The sequence below is a fragment of the Miscanthus floridulus genome, chromosome 11 (assembly GCF_019320115.1).
Source record: "Miscanthus floridulus cultivar M001 chromosome 11, ASM1932011v1, whole genome shotgun sequence".
Taxonomy (NCBI): Eukaryota; Viridiplantae; Streptophyta; class Magnoliopsida; order Poales; family Poaceae; genus Miscanthus; species Miscanthus floridulus.
In genome coordinates, this window is record NC_089590.1 from 39,968,269 (window position 1) to 39,975,734 (window position 7,466).

Consider the following 7,466-nt stretch of genomic DNA (forward strand, 5'->3'; position numbering starts at 1 on the left):
TATGATTGGTGCAGAGATAAATGCTTTCTTAAGAATGTTAAGACATTTCAAGCATGCATCATCAAATTCAAAGGGAACATCCTTAGCCAAAAGATTTGTAAGTGGTCTAATAATATGTAAAAAATCTTTTATAAAGCGGTGGTAAAAACTAGCATGACCAAGAAAACTATGGATCCCTTTGATATTTATAGGAGGAGGTAATTGTTCAATTACTTTAAGTTTTAGCTCTATCTACCTCAATCCCTCGTTCGGAACACAAAGTGTTCAAGCACTATGCCTTCTCTAACCATGAAATGATATTTTCCCAATTAAGGACTAAGTGCTTTTCTTCACATCTTTGCAAAACCTTGTCTAAATTTTCAAGACAATAATCAAAAGTTTTTCCATAAACAAAAAAGTCATCCATGAAAACTCTAGGATTTCCTCAATCATATCAGAAAATATAGACATCATGCATCTTTGGAAAGAAGCTAGGAGCATTACATAATCCAAAAGACATTCTATGATAAGCATAAGTTCCATATGGACATGTAAAGGTGGTTTTGCTTTGGTCATCTAGATGAATCGGTATCTGGTCGTAACCTAAATACCCTTCAAGGAAACAAAAAAAAGAGTGGTTTGCTAGTCGCTCTAACATTTCATCAATGAAGGGCAACTGAAAGTGATCCTTCTTAGTTGCCTTGTTAAGTTTTTGGTAATCTATACACATCCGCCATCTAGTGACGATTCTTTGGGGGATTAATTCATTCTTTTCATTTTTAACTATAGTCATGCCTCCCTTTTTAGGCACAACTTGAATAGGGCTTACCCACTCACTATGTGGCACAGGATAGATGATCTCGGCACGTAGGAGTTTCAAAACCTCTTTCTTAACAACCTCTCTCATCGCATTATTAAGCCTACGTTCGGGCTCCCTAGAAGGTATAGAGTTAGGATCTATAGGGATGCGATGGGTGTAAAGAGCAGGGCTAATTCCCTTAAGGTCTTGGAGTGAGTAGCCAAAAGCAGAATGATGCTTTTCTAAGATAGTTAGCAAGCGTAGGGATTCTTCCTAGGAAAGTTTATCACTTATGATGACAGGTGAAATATGATCATTATTGAGAAAAGCATATATAAGACTAGAAGGTAAGGATTTCAACTTAATAGAGGGCTTAGGTGGTTCCAGCAATTCATCTAGACGTTCCAGGGTCTATAGGACTTTTTGTCTTCTTCATCGATGAAGAACTGGGCATCATCTTTAAGGTAGGGTTCGATCAAGTCATCAAGAGATGCAGCCTTAACCTCTTTCATTGGGTCTTCCTTGGGAATTGGCTTAATCTCAGCATTTAGAGAATGAGTAATGGGTATAGAAAGTTTAAAGTTTTTTCCAAGTCTTATATTCAACTTCCCCATTTGTCCTTCTTGGATAAGTCTTTTAATTATTTGTCTTATCAATAGGTTGAACTCCATAATATCAAAGATATAGAAGCTTAGATGAACCTTAGTTCCTTTTTCCTAGATAGGAAGGACATAAAGTATTCCCAAACTTGGGAGAATGTGTCCCAAAAGACCTTTCAATAACTTTGTTGTTGGGGTTAATGGCACGTGTTTCAATAAATCATGAGCAAAAGATGTGGACATGATGTTAACACCCACAACTAGATTGTAAAGAGCATCGAAAGGAGCTTTATTAATTTGGAATTGGATGGGAATAGAAGGTGAATCTAATTGAATCATATCAGAGGAAAGCTCTGATTCTTCTAGCCATTCATTGCTTATAATGGACACTAGCTCTTTCGTAGTCTTTTTAAGGAAAGCTTCCTCAGAAGGGTCTAAAGGTTCTTTATGAGATGATGATTTCCTAGACTTCTGGGGTCTCCTCATAGTATGGTAATTTGAGGTATTTCCGTATTCATCAAAAAGTTCATCCTCGAATTCAATCTGAAACTGGAGTTTTCGCCTTTTTTGGTGGTCCAAGATTTGGGATAGCTAAAGTTGGTGATGGGTCTGGTAAGGATTCTGGTTCAGCTATTTGGGATTCCTCCACTAATGACTTCTCTTCTACTTCTTCAGGGGCGTCCTCTAAGATTTTAGTAAGAATGCTTCTCCCTGTATTGGTAGAGACATTCAAGAATGAGCCTCCTAAGACCGTATTAAGATGCTTTGAGGTTTTCCTATTAAGACCCATATAAAAGTGTTGAAGAAGAATAGGATCTTGAATGGCAAGGTTTGGGCCAGTTTTAATGAGAGCATTAAAGCATTCCCATGCCATGCCTAGAGATTCTTTTTTCTTTTGTCTAAAAGATAGAAGCTCTAAACGAAGTCTAACTACCCTAGAGATGGGAAAGAATTGCAAGCAAAAGCTAGAGCATAGGGCTTCCCAATCTCCTCATCTACTCTCTATGGTGAGGCTGTACCAACGTTTAGCTTTTCCCATCAAAGAGAAGGGAAAAAGCTTCCACTATAAGGTTCATCTAACATGCCTGCAATGTGTAGACATGCACAGGTCTGCTCAAACTCATTTAAGTGAGAATAGGGGTTTTCATCATCTTCGCCTAAAAAGGGTTGATCCTAAACCATGTTGATTAACTGCGGGCACAGCTCATAGCCAGGTGTTAGGATAGGCTTCGAGGATTCTTGTGGCTATAGGCTTGTGCCCATGGGTGCACCATATTGGTAGATAGGGGTGGATTCTAGATCCATGGTAAAAAGGAAAGAAAAGATAAAAGGATAAAAGTATAGTACAAGGTTACGCTAGACACGGAGTTCACTCAGCAACCATTCCCCGGCAACGGCGCTAGAAATGCTTGTTGGTATAAATTAATGCACATAGAATAATCTACAAGCGCATAGATATTATACCATTGTAGCACTTCACCGAGAGTAACCCAGTTTTATATCAAACCCAAAGGAACGGGGGTGAGAATAACCAATTCTAACTTAATCCAACTTCATAATCAAGGCTAGATAATAGGAGCATAGAGGAGACTGTTAAGGTCTTCTAGTTCTAACTATGGTAAGCATTATCTTCTATTGTTCAATTCTAGGGATATTACTAGAGAAAACACAAACAGAGGATGTTTCCTATAGTAACAAAGTCCTGCTAGGCCTACTAACGGGAGGTGACTACAGAGGATTCAACGAGGCTATAAGAGTCACCCTCGCGAGCTACCACCGATCTAGAAAATAGGGTATATCCATGAGTAACCGAGTCTAAGCACCATGCTTATACTATGAATACTACTTTAACCCAGGAGCTACAAGGATTAAAGTACTCAAAAGAGAGTCACAAACCTGAAGAATAATATGAATAAGATGCTTACTTTAATTAGAAGTCTTATCAGAGAAATCCTAAAAGCAAGCTCAAGAAGAATTTAATTCTGCCAGGGTACAAGCCATAGAGAGAGCACCAATAGGCCAAGACTCCTCCAAAACTCTTCCCTCTCACTCTATCTCTCTATCTCTAATACAAGACTAGATCCTATCGAGAACTAATCTTCTCTTGATTACTTGCCCTGATCCTGGTGGACATATGAATTAGGGTTTCTAGCTTCTTAGCTCTTAGGATCAAATAAGGCATCTACCCTAGGGGTACAGGTAGGTATATATAGGCCGAAGCATCAATCCACAGCCCTTGGATCAAACTAACTTGAAATAACAGCTAAGATGCATCCTAGGAGGTCATGGAGAACTGACATAACAAAGAGGATGACAGGTGGGGCCCTATTGGTATATTTAACGCACATAGATAAATCCGCAAGCACACGGATACCGCTGTAGCTTTCATCCAGAAGTATTCCAAGTATCGTATCCATAGGAAAACGTGTGAGGTTAACAACGGTCCAACTTAACCCGGAGTAGCAACAAGACTTAAGAAAGTCAGGAGTGTAGACGAGATTGCTAAGGTCTTCTAGTTCTAATCTCGATAAGCTATGTCTTCTATTGTCCAGCTAGGGATATTACTAAGGGAAACACAAATAGAGTATGTTTCCTATAGTAACTAAATCCTGCTAGGCCTATAAACAAGAGGTGGACTATAGAGGATTCAACGAGGCTATAAGAGTCACCCCCGTGAGCTACCACCGATCTAGAATGTAGGGTACATCCATGAGTTACCTGAGTCTAAGCACCATCCTTACACTATGAATAATACTTTAACCTAAGGCCAATAGATTAAAGCACTCAAAAGAGACTCGCAAACTAGAAGAACAATATAAACACGTTACTTACTTAAATCAGAAGTTGATTACTAGAGAAATCTCAGATGTAGGTTGACTTCCACCAAGGTACAAGCCATAGAGAGAGCACCAATAGGCCGGCACCTCCTCCAAACTCTTCCCTCACTCTCCATCTCTCTATTTCTAAAGACTAGATCCTATGGAGGACTAATCTTCTCTTGATAGTTAGCTCTGATCCTCATGAGGAGAATATGAATTAGGGTTTCAGGATCTCTCTAGATCTCTGAGGATCTGATGAGGGAGGGGGGCAGGGGTTGGTATATATAGCCCTATGGGTCCAACATGAGCCCTTGGATCAAACTGACATTAAGCAATGGCATAGATCTAATCCTTAAGGCGATGGAAGAGTCCACGTTGAAGGGGAGAGCAATTGGGCTCCGTACTAGGTCGGGCAGCGTCCCTAGTGGACTAGCCAACCCACTATTGTGGCCTTTTGGCCCAAGCTTCAATGTGGTGTCTTCTGGTGTCCTTCTAGATCATTCCCACGTTGGTGCCATGGCGAAATTCCATAATTTTCTTTGATGATTAGGTCCTCCTTGGCGGTTTTTTAGATAAACCCTGCTGAAAACACAGATTCACCAAAACTCTTGGAATTTATTAGTTTAAACCCCTAAACCTTCATTGGTGATTATATTTATTCCCTTATACATGTTTAACTGACTATTTATATTGGTTGTTAACTACCATCAACAATTCCCCCAAGCTTAACCTTTGCTAGTCCCTTAGCAAAGCTAAACTCTACAATGGATCAGGAGTTGCTACTATGCTTTCACACCTCAAAAGTACATATGTGTTCAAACAAAAATTCTCCTCTAGAGTAGAGTGTACCAATCTGACTTTCAAACTTACCCATATTACCTTCAACCATGGGGCTTCTCAGCCTTCACTTGGGTCTTGAGTAATTGAAAGACAGAATGATCAAGTCAAGCACTATGTCTCAAGTTCTTTGTTCCACCATTGTTCTAGAGTTTTTATAAGTTTTCAAAATAAAACTTATAGATTCCATTATATGACACTCTCAAGTCCCTCAATATATGTGGTATTTATGGATCCTCACCATGGCAATAATGATGTTATGCCTTTTTCTCTTCCTACCACTAAGGTTTATGTGGAGTTCATAGGTAGGGAGAAAGCTAGAGCATACTTGCAATGCATATATTGTAAAGTCAAACAATGGATCCAAAGAGAGTTGAGTCATACAATCAAATCAAGATGTGCATGTGTGTGGATATATGCTGGATATATATGGTGGCTAACCTAATTTTACTATGCCCCTTGAAAACTTATCTCTCTTATGAAACTTGGAAACATTTGCTAGAGAGCAGGGGCTATCTTGTTCATCTTTTTTTTAGGTGGGCATCTGAGTACCCATTGTTTTAAATATCTCGGACACTTTTGTGTCCATTTTTTCTTAACTCTCTTTTTTACTTATGAATAACTTTTGCATAGCCCCATTTCTCTTTTCTGCAACAAAAACTTTTGAGAGATAGCAACAAGAACTTGGAGCATTTATTTGGTGGATGGGAAACCTATCAAGCATATTTTTGTTGTTCACCCTGTTGGTGTTTATTAACGTGTCACTTGTTTGAAGTACTTAGCCACCTATCATAAACCTATATCCCTAACTTTACTAGGTTGTCATACCTAGTGTTGATGCACAGATATTTATTGGTACTATATAGTATTACTACTTGAATAACACTAAGCAGTTCTTTATTAATTATGTGACTAGAGAGAATATATATAAATCTATGAACCAAAAGTATTCACAAGCGCACAAATAATATACCATTGTAGCATCTTACTCGAGAGTATTCTAGGTATCGTTATTTATATTTTTACCACTGGGAAGGTCTAGCATGGATATGTATTGATAACTTATACTATTGAAGGAGAAATAAACCATAGCCAATATTCTACTCACAACAGTGGTAAGTCATAAGATAAGAGATGTATAAATGATAAGTAATGAGAATAATAAATCACTCAGAGCACTCCTTTCTATAGCATTAGCATGGTCACATAGAATATTAGAGGAATAATTTCTAAGTCATTCTTAATTACAAGTCAAAGCATACATTTAATTAGTGCAATTACACCTAGTAATCATAGCTAAGATCATCATCATATCTACACCTAAGGGATATTACTAAGGAAGATTGAGGACAGAGCTCGTTCTACCTTCGTAATCGGACCCTATGTGCACCTATATTTGGGGAGTGGACTATAAAGGACTCAACGGGAGTGTTACATCCACAATCTACCACATGACCCAAAATATAGGATGTATCCGAAGGTAAACAATGTATAAGCACCACGCTTACACAATGTAGACCACCCACCCCGTGTACTTTAGAGTGAGTGCTATACGAACTTGTGCATAAATATAATGATAAACTAGCTATACTAAGTATATAATCAAAGTAGACATTGAACATCATAATGAAGAATATGAATAAGATGAACACTAAGATTGTCAAAACAATTGTAACTAGCATATAAAAATAATGGAGAAACAAGAGAGAGGGGTAAAAAGTTTATGTCGAACCACGCTATTGACAAGATCAGGAATCCAAGTGAAGTCTTGCTTGCCTTCCTCCAGATCTATCCTAACTAGCTATGCTACGGAGGAGGAGGAGCTTTGAGGAGATTAGGGTTTCTATCTTCTCAAATGACTTGATGACTTCTGATACCTGGGGGGAGGCAGGGGTGGGATTATATAGCCCTAAGGGTCCAATGTGAGCCCATGGATCAAACCGACTTAAGCAATGGCCTAGATGCATCCTCAAAGGTGGTGGGAGACCAACATACGAAGCTAGCTGATAGGTGGGCCTAGGGGGGCACCTGCAAGTCGGGTGGCCCTACCTATCAGGGGGTGGCCCTCCACTTCAGTGACGTGGCTTCTGGACCCTTCTAGAGTCTTCCCATGCAGGTACCACGGTGGAACTCCAGTATTTTCCTTTGACGACTTAGGTCCTCCTTGGTAGTTTTCTGATTAAACCCTACTGGAAACATAGTTTCACCAAAACTCATAGAATTTATTAGTTTAAACCCCTAAACCTTCATTGGTGATTATATTTATGCCCTTATACATGTTTAATTGATAGTTTAAATTGGTTGTTAACTACCGTTAACATACACCCTATATTCCGAGCCATGTGGTAGATCACGGATGTGACACTCCAGTTGAGTTCCTTTGTAGTCCACTCCCTAAATATAGGTATACAAGTAGGATCTAAGTTGTGAAGG